The 13,143-nt window shown below is 47.5% G+C and overlaps 1 long non-coding RNA gene across 1 annotated transcript in view; it reads left to right on the forward strand.

Annotated features, from left to right (window-relative positions):
• The window catches only part of LOC146027074 (uncharacterized), a 74,999-nt gene that overhangs the window by 56,225 nt on the left and 5,631 nt on the right, over positions 1 to 13,143 (forward strand). The window lies entirely within an intron of this gene.

The raw sequence follows: 13,143 nt of genomic DNA on the forward strand, positions 1-13,143 counted from the left end.
GCTATTGGCTACTGTGTACAGGATGGGCGGGTGGATGGGTGTGCTGGGGTGAAGCCAAGGGAAGCAGCAGTGTCTGTTGGTTTCTCTTCCTCTATCCTACTTCAGCTTCTCCGTTATGCGTGTGACGTCATCACATCACATGCTGGGGAAAGACGCTGGAGAGGAGCCCGGGGGGGCGCCACAAACTTTTTGGCAGGGGGGAGCAAAATTTATAGCTACGCCACTGGAGGTTCGGTGATCTGGGCTACAGGAGGGGATCTACTTGGGGATCTTCTCAGGATCTGCTGCTGCTGACAGGCACCCGCCTTGATGCCATAACAGTGAAGAAGTAGACACTGCTGGTCAGTGTCCACTTACTTATCGTTCAGTTGGGGAGAAAGTTTCCCCTGCACCAGAGGGGTCTGATTTCCCCAACTAGTTGAGCAAACTTTTTTTTCCTTTTTCCAGCATTTTGAAACAAATTGATGATTATCCTTTGCTCCCACACAAAGCCATGTTATCTTTCTAACCAGCTAATTAGAGGCATCGTTCTCTAACCACCTCCCAACCTGCAGCCACTCAGTGAACTGCTGTCAGAATGCTGATTGTTGGCATAATGTGTAAAAGATGCTCGTTTCGCCACTTGCTGTGGCTTTTTCAAAGGCTTTGAAAAAGCCACAGCAAGTGGCGAAACGCGTCAGTTATAGACCCTCTCACCCACAGGATTGGACCACCAACCACTTCCAAGCTTACCATCCTGCCTATTTGTTTTGGGGACCATCTACAGCACTTACTGGACCTCCCCCTCGGATCCAATGCAGATACAAAACTCCAGGTGAGCCCCGCCATTCTCAGCCACCTGTTGAGATTGTGTCCCCTCCATTTCAACTAAAGTGGGTATGCAGCAACTCTCCAACCAATATCAGTAACCCGGGGTAACCAGCAGACACCCACCTCCGGGTGAGCCTACCATCTTCAGCCACCTGTCTTGAGGTTCGGGTCCCCCTAAATTACATCTTGGAGAACATACGGCTCCCCTAAAAGTGTGACCATCACAAAATCACTGCAGGTGACTCTTATTTATACAGTCACCGACAGGAGCACTTCCCCAGCGGGGTTAAAAGTGCCCTATATCCATCTTCCAGAGGTCCCAGGGGGCCCTGATTCATCAGGGCTGATTCGGACACACCTTCTCACTGATTCCTCCAGCGGCACCAATTGGATACCGTATGAATAGAGAGGACCAGTGAACCTCCCCCCTTTCCACCTCTCCTCAACACAGCAGAAATATTGGATACAATATCATGGTTAAGTGCACTTACCATTTGGACTGATACATCAATTGGCTCAGGCCCTGTGGTTTTGTGATCCATCCAGTCAGTGAGAATATTTCTTTTAATATTATGAATATGTTATATGTGTGTATGTCAATGTTATTTTAATATTGCTTCAGTTTCATATAAAGGATTTTTTACTTAAATTGAATTTGTTATTCATTGTAATTTCAGTGTTGCTTCTTTGTCTTTTTTTTTGTTCCTTGTGAATACCAACAGGGATTGACTACCCCTGTACCTCAGCAGCTGCTGGGAGACACCTCTTATACCAGGCGCCCATATTTTGTTCTCTAGTAGAACAGTCTTTTTTGGTCTTATGATTTTTTTAAATGTATTTATTCACATGAATAGGTGGATGCCTTGCCCAGAGTCTAAAATACTTTTAAGACTGCCCTCACTAAAACAGCTAAATCCATTATGCCGTTATTAACTAACTAGCTAAGCCAAAGCAAAAGCTTCAAAAGCTAGTCTGATACCTTGTGATTGCCTCTGTGTTTTTGTAAGAGAAAGAGATGTACAGTAGCTTCTAATCTAATCTAATCAAGTCTAATTTAACATAAAGTAAATAGTAAATTCAGACATCTTTACTGATAAAATAAGCAATATTGCTGTTTGTGCACCCAAACATTTTTCAGGCTTTGGTTTTGGATTTGGATCTCCTTCGTGTTTTGGATCTGGATTGGTTTTACCAAAACCACCCTTCTGGGTTTTGGTTTTTGATCTGTGTTTTTTTTTTTTAAATCATAAAAACTTAAATCACAGAATTTTTTTGATCTTACAGTATTATAAACCTCAATAACATTAATAGTCTATTCAGAACACCTCACTTCTCACAACATTGTTTTAAGGCCAAACACAAGGTAAATCTAGGAGTGGCACTGTAGTGGTAGACAGGATGGCAGTTTTAAAAACCAGGCCTCAAAGAGCACATAATGCAAAGAAAAGATATGCAAGATGTAATTGTCCTTGGGCTCTCCCACCCACCTTTATGTTGTATAAACAGGACATGCACACTTTAACAAACCAATCATTTCAGCGACAGGGTCTGCCACACCAAAAAAAAAGAAATAAATCTCTCTTTGCACAAACTGGCTCTACCAGTGGCGGATTCAGGGGGGGGGGCACCCGGGCACGTGTAGTAGCTGAGGACCAGGGCTTTCCAACGAGCCCAGCCCCATGTCTCTAGCCCCCCGGGAGCCAGAGATATCGCCTGGCAAAACTGTAACGTTTTTCCCCATAGGATAATATGGGACCCGTCAATTCCGACCCCTACCTGGTTTCGACGGCTGCCAGTTCCCAACCTAGCATCACAGAATCTTATGGTTGATCTCATTCAATTCCAAATCGCTGGGCCTTCAATATGATACTAGGCTGGTCCATATCGGTCAATCGTTTCCAGAGATATTGTGTGTAAACCAATTTTTTTATTTTTTAAATGTAATTTCATGGCTGTTCATGTTCTTTGAGGGCAGATTACTCTGGAACCAAATGTTCCAGTTTCACTGTGCCAAAATCATTCTAAACCCACTCAAAAGTTCTTCAATATATCAATACTTGTGTTATGTAAATGGGTCAGTTGGTTCCAAAGATATAGCCGGTTAAATGAGAAAACTGGTTAAAGGGGGGGGGGGGGGGGGGGGGGAGGGGGGGTTTTCTCTCCCCCTCACACCAGAAAATGTGTAAAAGGGGCCAACCTGGGAATGCATTTTCTCGTGTGAAAGACATATTATTTCAAATAGCCGGAACCTGCAGTGCTCTGAATACAGCCAGGCTCTGCCACTGTCAGTGGCTATCTCTTCTGCCCGGCTGCGGCTGTCCCCCATTTACCCCGAGTATGTATTCCCCCAGCATGGAACCTCTGACAATGAGCATGGAACCCTTGGCAATGAGCATGTAGATAAGCAACACTTATGTAGCATAATTTTTAATAGGCATTATGGTGTTTGGCATAATACTTAATGGACATAATGCTGTGTAACTTAACTTGTAATGGACATTATGGTGTAAATGTTTAATGCGCGCCTTTGGTGGACAATGTCCCTGTTTATGAAGCGTATTGTGAATTTTGGCTTAATCTGTGTGGCATTATGTGAATTTTGGCTCAATTCGTGTGTCATTATGTGAATTTTGGCTCAATCCATGTGTCATTATGTGAATTTTGTCTCAATCCGTGTGGCATTATGTGAATTTTGGCTCAATCCGTGTGTTATGTAAATTTTGGCTCAATCCATGTGGCATTATGTGAATTTTGGCTCATTCCATTTGGCATCATGTGTAAGGGACAAGTATGATGGAGTCTAGTATTTTGATGCATAATGTGTAGAAGTTGTATATGGTGTTGTACACTACACTCAAGGACACACCCCCTTTTCCGGAGCACACCTTCAGCGCATGCACAACTACATCCTTCACTTTTGTCACCATGGTGGGCCTGCATACTTTAAATGCCAGGGCCTATTTTTAATCCCAGTCCCACTTTGTCTCTGCTGCTCTCTTAGCATGTACACTGGCACCACTAACACCGCCCCTCCCCCACCTAAACCTTCTTTTATCATGGTGCCCCCCCTGTTATTTTATCCTGGATCCGCCCCTGGGCTCTACAGAGGCAAAATGTCATCCTCATCCTCTGATTCCTCACCCCATCAGTGTGAACATCCTTTTACTCACTGACTATTAATGCTGGAATCCACCATCACAAGTCTCTGTGTTTTTTGAAGGCAATTGCTTGGTCTTCCTTGTGGAATCTTTCATTTTGATGAACATCATCTTCTCCACATTTTGTGGAAGTAACCTAATACACGATTGCTGAAAAGGTTCCCGACTTCATGAAAACTCTTTTGGAGTGCACACTGGAGGGTGGGCAACTTAGGTAAAACAAAGCCAGTATGTGCAAGGGCCTCCAAATTGTCTCCTTTTCCTGCCAGTACAGGTATTGACATGCCTACTTGGATGCTGTTACTAATATAATCCTACACCATATTTCACTGGTGACAGAATCATATGCAGTGACAGTATACATGTCAGTAATTGTAGGCAGTTCCTTCAGTCTGAACCAGATGTCAAAACATGTTCCTTACTGCCCTGCGTCACCGCCAGCCAGTTTTCTAGGAAAATTACAATTTTCCTTGCAGCCCCAGTTGAGGGAGGAGCTGTTGCCATGTCATGTTCTGCTAGAGCTGACAATTTTTTTTAACCAGCAGGTCTTTGCACCTCTGCAGACTTGTGTCTACTGAAAAGTGAGATACAATGTAGGCTTTAAACCTAGGATCAAGCACAGTGGTCAAAATGTAGTGATCTAATTTAAACAGATAGAGCACCTTTGGATCCTGGCAAAGCACATGAAAGGTTTCATCCACAAGTCCCACATACTTAGTAGAATCACTCAGTTTTAGTTCCTCCTTCACTTTCTCCAGCTGCTTCAGCAAAAACCTGATTATAGGAATGACCAGAAACAAGCTGGCAGTGTCTGAGCTGACTTAATGTGTGGCAAGTTCGAAGAGTTGGAGAACTTTCACAACACGGAAATCCTTTTGCACTACACTTGAGTCAGGTGCATTTCCCCTCCTTTGCTTATGTCATAGGTAGATGTAAAGGCTTCAATGGCCTTTTTCTGCGCCTCCATCTTCTAAAGCATATAGAGGGTAGAATTCCAACTCATCACTACCTCTTGATTCAGACAAAGGCAGGGCAAGTTCAAGAGTGTTTTGCTGTCACTCCAGTCTTTGACATACAGTTCTTGAATGTCAAAAATGGGATGACATTTTTTAGGACACTGATAGGACCCCTGTCATTTTTCCCAAAAAAATTGCACCACCAAATTAATGGGACATGCCAGAATTTGCCCAGATGTAATCCTTGCCCCATATTTGTGGCATTGTCAGATATCACAAATCCACAGGAGAGTGTAAGTGGGATAAGCCATCGTACATCCCTCAGTTTCTCTAAAAGGTTCTCAGCAGTGTGCCTCTTACTTTGAGATGAAGGTGCTGCTCCTGTTGTTGCTTTGCAAGGCAATACATCTAACCAGTGTACTGTCACAGTCATGTAGTCCTTAGTTTGCCCTGTTCCACTTGTCCACATGTCTGTGGTTAAGTGGACAGTGGGTACAATGGCATTTTTGAGGACACTGAGGACACTTTTTTTAAAGTCCATGTACAGTCTGGGAATTGCTTGCCAAATGAAATGAAATCTAGATGGGAATTGGTAGCGGGAGACATAAATTATTTCCATCTACTGTCTTAATCCCACTGCAATAATGGCGGATACTGGATGCATGTCTAACACCAGCATAGTTGTTATGGCTTTAGTAATCCACTTTGCAACAGGTTGACTGCTGCCATACTTCATCTTCCTCGCAAAGGACTGATACAATCTATTGCTTAGTTAAAGAAGTACAAGTGGTCTTCCGACTCCCTCTTTAGGATGACAATAAACTCCCAGCAGCAGCAACAACAGCCGCAGCAGTAGTTGACGTAGCACTGAAGGATCCTCTGGATGAATCCCGGATAGGAAAGGAGTCTGCAGGACTATTTCCGATTCTGATTGAGGAGTTATTTGATGATGAGGAAGTTGGTGGTGTGGATTGCAGGGACTTGACAGAAAAAAAATATAGGTGTCAATGGACTGCTTACGCTCTTACCCAAAAGTTCTGAACTTGACAATGACTAATGATGAACATATGATGTATAAGGGAGAATGTTCTTAGGTGTTTAGCATTCTTACCCCTATTTATTACAGTTTTACAAAAGCTACATATGGCTTGACAGTTGTTGGCTGGATGTGGATAGAAAATATTCCAGACCAATGAGGTGGATTTTTTTCCCCCAAGCATGACAATGGGCCTTTTCATCACACGGCCAACAACTGTCTCCTCCAGTGCCTTATTCAAACAAACCACATCACAATCAGAATCCTCATGACCAACTGTCACAAATGGGGAGTGGTGGACCCAGGCATGACCTAGGTGTCACACCAGGGGGCTTAGTCGACAAGACTGAGACCTCTGGTGGGGACCTGGACCGGTACCTGAACCGGGGAGGTTGGAGAGGACCCTTGCGCATGGACTGCGCGAAAGTGCACCCAGAGCCAATAAGCAGTCAGAGGTAAAATACAACCGGAGTTTATTTGCAGATGGTTGTAATAACGACAGACAGTAAAGTATGCAGGAATAATGACAGTTCATGCAGATTGCAATACTTTACAGATGAGATATGGTATCGATGGTGGAACATCGGATCCGGGTATCGGATGTGGAGACTGTGGGTCCGGAATGACGGACGGAAGACTTGGAGCTTGACTGTGGGTCCGGAATGACGGACGGAAGCTTGACTGGAGGTCCGGAGTATCGGACTACAGACGATGGTAGAACATCGATGGTGGATGGTGATGCTGGAGCATCGGAGGACCAGAGTCCCGGAGCTAGGCTTGGTCGCTGGGCTGAAGGGCAGGATCACAGGCGGTGGAATAACCTGGACTTCACAGGAGATGGAACAACCTGGAACACACTGCAGCATGGAAGACAACACCAGCAGATAAATACACTTGCACGGAGACAAGGACAGCTGACCATACACTGGAGACAACTGAAGCACTAGCAATGGTTCTGAGAGCTCCCAGCATACTTATCCCCACTGGGTGGCCAGGATTGGCCGAGGAAGTATGACAGGGAGATCAGAACCAACAGGATTGGACAGCACAGACATGTGACTGGGAAGAACATGGCAGCCCCCATGTCTGCTATGGCGGGAAAGTGTGTTTGTGCACACCATGCTGGATACTGGGAGCAATGGCGGCGGACAGGTGGATTGCCGTGCACTGGGGACTGTCACTGGGAGACAGGACGCCGGCAGAGATGACGTCTGGACCGCAAGCTGAACCTGCGGAGGCACTTAGCCGGTAAGAAAGTCTGTCTGACAGCTCGGATCGTGACAGCACCCCCCCCTTTAAGGGTGGCCCCAGGACACCTTTTAGGCTTGCGGGGAAACTTGGAGTGGAACGCCCGGATGAGTCTGGGAGCATGGACATCGATGGCATTGGTCCATGATCGCTCTTCGGGGCCGTAGCCCTTCCAATCGATCAGATATTGCAGACGACCATATCGGATGCGAGAGTCCAAGATTTTACTGACCTCATATTCTGTTCCACGCTGGGTGCAAACCTTAGGAGCCTTGGGGAGCTTGGAATGAAAGCGATTCAGAACCAGCGGCTTGAGCAGCGAAATGTGGAATGTAGCTGGCACTTTCAAATAGGGCGGCAACTTGAGCTTGTAAGCTACTGGATTGACGACTCGCTCAACTGGGAAAGGGCCAATATATCGGGGAGCGAACTTCATCGATGGCACTCTCAATCGAAGATTCTTGGTTGACAACCAGACACGATCTCCTGGACGGAGGGCTGGCACAGCTCTGCGTTTCCTGTCGGCAAATTTTTTGTACCTGCTTGAAGCCTTCAGAAGTGAAGAACAAATGAGCTTCCAGGATTTGACGAACTGCCGGATGGTCGTGTCGACCGCTGGAACAGAGGACACAGGTTGCAGAGTGAAGTCAGGAACTCGAGGATGAAACCCATAATTGGCAAGGGAATGGGATCATTCGTCAGACTGCATTTAGGTCTACAGTCATTAGGTCGACCCCACTAGGTCGACTGGCAGGAAGGTCGACCTGACTTAAGGTCGACATGGGCCAAGGTCGACATGACTTAAGGTCGAATTTGCATAAAGGTCGACATGAGGAAGGTCGACTGGTCATAAGGTCGACATGGGTTTTTCACTGTTTTTTGATCCGAATGTCGACACAGTCGACATGGACACAGTTGGCAATGAGAATCGGACCCTCGCAACGCTCGCTTCGCTCGCTATGCTTCGGGCACGGTGCCTCGCTGCGCTCGGCACACTATTTTATTCTCCCACCACGCCCTAGTGGATGGTAGGGCATGAAATACCGCCTGTCGGCACATGTCGGCTCAAAAAACAGTGAAAAACCCATGTCGACCTTATGACCAGTCGACCTTCCTCATGTCGACCTTTATGCAAATTCGACCTTAAGTCATGTCGACCTTGGCCCATGTCGACCTTAAGTCAGGTCGACCTTCCTGCCAGTCGACCTAGTGGGGTCGACCTAATGACTGTAGACCTAAATGCAGTCTGACGAATGACCGCATCCCTTGGCAAGGAATGGAGTGACATTTGATGAAGGATGATATTGGTTATTATGGCAGAACTCTGCCCATGGAAGGAGTTGAGCCCAGTCATCTTGGGAAGAAGAGACATATGTGAGGAGAAATGCTTCAAGGTCCTGATTCACCCTCTCCGTTTGGCCATTGGTTTGAGGGTGGTAGGCTGTGGAAAACTTTAACTTGATTTGAAGCAGGGAGCACAGGCTTCGCCAGAACTTGGCTACGAATTGGACTCCTCTATCGGAGATGATTTCAAGAGGCAGCCCATGAAGCTTGAATATCTCTTTGATGAAGAGCTGGGACAGCTTGGAAGCTGACGGAAGACCGGTGAGGCGAACGAAGTGAGCCATCTTGGTGAACCGGTCAACAATCACCCAGATGGTGGTGAACTTGTCAGACTCTGGAAGATCAGTTACAAAGTCCATAGAGATATGCGTCCAAGGACGATGTGGCACTGACAGTGGCATCAATTTCCCAGGAGGAGACTGACGACTGGTCTTGTGCTGAGCACATTTAGCACAAGAGGATACAAAGTCCTGTACATCCTGTTTGAGGGACGGCCACCAGTAGGACCTGGTGATAAACTCGTAAGTTTTCTGAATGCCTGCATGGCCAGCGAATTTTGAAGAATGCGCCCAACAGAGCAACTTCTTTCTTAGAGCTGGCTTTACATATCTTTTCCCTGTAGGGGGCGTGAGATTTGAAACTCTCGTTGCGGAGAAGGCCACTGGATCAATAATAAAATGTTGATGTGTGGACTTAGACTCACTTTCTTGCTCCCATGAGCGGGAAAGGGCATCAGCTTTTCGGTTTTGTGTCCCTGGACAGAACGACAGCTTGAAACGGAACCTGGAAAAGAAAAGTGTCCATCTGGCTTGACGGGGATTTAAACAATGAGCAGACTTGAGATACAGAAGATTCTTATGGTCTGTGATAATTGTGATCTCATGAACAGCGCCCTCTAGAAGATATCTCCATTCTTCTAATGCCAACTTGATGGCGAGGAGCTCTTGGTCACCGATGGCATAGTTACGCTCTGCAGGCAGGAACTTACGGGAGTAGAACCCACAGGGATGAAGACGACCATCGGGCGCTTTCTGCGAGAGGACTGCCCCAACACCCACGGAGGAGGCATCAACCTCGAGAATAAAGGGCAAGGTGGTATCAGGTTGTCTTAAAACAGGAGCGGAAGTGAACCTCTGTTTCAACAGATGGAAGGCTTCGATGGCTTCTGCCGGCCACTTCGCTGGATTAGACCCCTTTTTCATTAAGGCAGTGATGGGAGCCACAATAGACGAGAAATTACGAATGAATTTTCTGTAATAATTGTCAAAACCCAGGAAACGTTGAATACCTTTCAGCGAAGAGGGAATTGGCCAATCTTGGATGGCCTGCAGTTTTCCTGGATCCATTTGAAGACCAGAACCGGAGACAATGTACCCTAGGAAGGGTATAGACTTCACCTCGAAGACACACTTCTCCAGTTTACAGTAGAGATGATTTGCTCGCAGCCGGGACAGAACCTCTTTGACCCAATAACGATGTTCTGTGATGTTATTGGCATAGATTAAAATGTCATCGAGATATACAACTACATGATGATACAGAATGTCCCGAAAAATCTCATTGACATAGTGCTGGAACACGGCTGGGGCATTGCTGAGCCCGAAGGGCATGACGAGGTACTCATAGTGGCCGTCTCTGGTATTAAACGCCGTCTTCCACTCGTCGCCCTCTCGTATGCGGATGAGATTATATGCACCCCTCAGGTCGAGTTTCGTGAAGATGGTTGCACCGCTGACACGGTCAAACAGCTCGGTGATGAGGGGCAACGGATATCGGTTCTTTACTGTAATGTCATTGAGGCCGCGATAATCAATGCAGGGATGTAGGCCTCCATCCTTCTTCTTTACGAAGAAGAACCCTGCGCCAGCAGGAGAAGTCGAAGGACGGATGAATTCCTTTGCCAGATTTTCCTTGATGTAATTGGTCATGGCTTGAGTCTCTGGAAGAGAGAGAGGATAAGTTCTACCTCTGGGTGGTTCTTTGCCTGGGATAAGGTCGATAGGGCAATCCCACGGTCTGTGAGGAGGTAGGACATCAGCGCCAGACTTGCTGAATACATCTGAGTACTCTTGGTAGGGAAGAGGCGGAAGGTCTGCTGCATCGGCTGAAGAATGACGAGCTGGGAGTACCTTTTGGAGACAGGTACCGGAGCAGGAAGGATCCCAGGAAAGGATTTCCGATGTCTTCCAATCAAGACGAGGATTGTGAAGACGGAGCCAGGGTAAACCCAGAACCAGAGCATGAGTGGCTCGGGGTAAAACCAGGAAGGACAAAAGTTCAGTGTGCAGGACTCCCACTTTTACTGTAAGTGGCAAAGTTCTGCGGGAGACTGTCGCATCAGGAATCCTACTGCCATCCACAGCAGTAAGGAAGACAGTCTTGGAAAGACTTTCAGTGGGTAACCCCCACTTGCGGACCAGTTCTGCAGTAACGAAGTTGCCAGCGGCACCGGAATCAAGAAGTGCGGAGACAGTCTTGAAATGCTGACCAACTTGTAGGGAAACTGGAAGGACACAATCAGTTGCTGATGGAGAGGACTTAATTACTCCTAGCCTACCCTCTCCTTGACGGGCTAGGAGGAGGAGTTTTCCTGACGCTTTGGGCATGCAGAAATTTGATGTGCAGGATCGGCACAATACAGGCAGAGCTGTGCCAACCGTCGATGTCGACGTTCTCCTGGAGACAAACGGAAGCGGTTTATCTCCATTGGTTCTTCTTTGGAATGGACCGCAGGAGCAGTGGGTAAAGAAGGCAGAGGAGTTGGCACTTTAACTGGAGCGCTCTTGTGACGTTCTACAGCCCTTTCTCGGAAGCGTAGGTCTACTTTGATACACAATGATATAAGGTCATTTAGACCTGAGGGTAAGTCTCTGGTAGCGAGTTCATCCTTAATATGATCGGATAGGCCATGCCAGAAAGCTGCGTATAAGGCCCCATCACACCAGGAGAGTTCAGACGCCAGAATCTGGAACTGGACCAGATATTGCCCGACGGAGCGGGATCCCTGTCTGAGACGGAGGAGTTCAGTGGAGGCAGATGCTGATCGCCCAGGCTCATCGAAGATACGCCGGAATGTTGACACGAAGTCCTTGTAGTTGGACAGGATGGCATTAGATCTTTCCCATAAGGGAGACGCCCATTCTAACGCTGCTCCACACAGGAGGGAGATGATGTAGGCGATCTTGACCCTTTCAGTAGGGAAGTTGCTGGGTTGCAGCTCGAAGTGAATCTCACACTGATTGAGAAAACCTCGACAGGTCTTGGGGTTCCCATCATACTTGGTGGGGACAGAGAGATGAAGGCGAGGTGCAGCAGCCATTACAGGAGGATGAACTGGACTTGGAAGTTCTCTGACAGGCTCAGGGCCACTGAGAGTGGTCTGTAGCTTATCCAGCCGGGAAGACAGATCTTGCAGACAATGAATCACTTGGCTCTGCGCAGCCTCTTGCTGATCCAAGCGAACAGCCAGTTGCTGTACAGGGCTGGGTGGAGATGCTTGGTTTGCGGCTGGATCCATTTGGCTAGTGCTTACTGTCACACCAGGGGGCTTAGTCTACAAGACTGAGACCTCTGGTGGGGACCTGGACCGGTACCTGAACCGGGGAGGTTGGAGAGGACCCTTGCGCATGGACTGCGCGACAGTGCACCCAGAGCCAATAAGCAGTCAGAGGTAAAATACAACCGGAGTTTATTTGCAGATGGTTGTAATAACAACAGACAGTAAAGTATGCAGGAATAATGACAGTTCATGCAGATTGCAATACTTTACAGATGAGATATGGTATCGATGGTGGAACATCGGATCCGGGTATCGGATGTGGAGACTGTGGGTCCGGAATGAAGGACGGAATACTTGGAGCTTGACTGTGGGTCCGGAATGACGGACGGAGGCTTGACTGGAGGTCCGGAGTATCGGACTACAGACGATGGTAGAACATCGATGGTGGATGGTGATGCTGGAGCATCGGAGGACCAGAGTCCCAGAGCTAGGCTTGGTCGCTGGGCTGAAGGGCAGGATCACAGGCGGTGGAATAACCTGGACTTCACAGGAGATGGAACAACCTGGAACACACTGCAGCATGGAAGACAACACCAGCAGATAAATACACTTGCACGGAGACAAGGACAGCTGACCATACACTGGAGACAACTGAAGCACTAGCAATGGTTCTGAGAGCTCCCAGCATACTTATCCCCACTGGGTGGCCAGGATTGGCCGAGGAAGTATGACAGGGAGATCAGAACCAACAGGATTGGACAGCACAGACATGTGACTGGGAAGAACATGGCAGCCCCCATGTCTGCTATGGCGGGAAAGTGTGTTTGTGCACACCATGCTGGATACTGGGAGCAATGGCGGCGGACAGGTGGATTGCCGTGCACTGGGGACTGTCACTGGGAGACAGGACGCCGGCAGAGATGACGTCTGGACCGCAAGCTGAACCTGCGGAGGCACTTAGCCGGTAAGAAAATCTGTCTGACAGCTCGGATCGTGACACTAGGTCCACTAAAGGTCAGCTAAATACCAATAGAAAGAGTACACAGTTGCAATAGGATAAGATGAAGAAACTTTATTCACACAATGGTAATA

The sequence above is a fragment of the Crinia signifera genome, chromosome 8 (assembly GCF_055691185.1).
Source record: "Crinia signifera chromosome 8, ASM5569118v1, whole genome shotgun sequence".
Taxonomy (NCBI): Eukaryota; Metazoa; Chordata; class Amphibia; order Anura; family Myobatrachidae; genus Crinia; species Crinia signifera.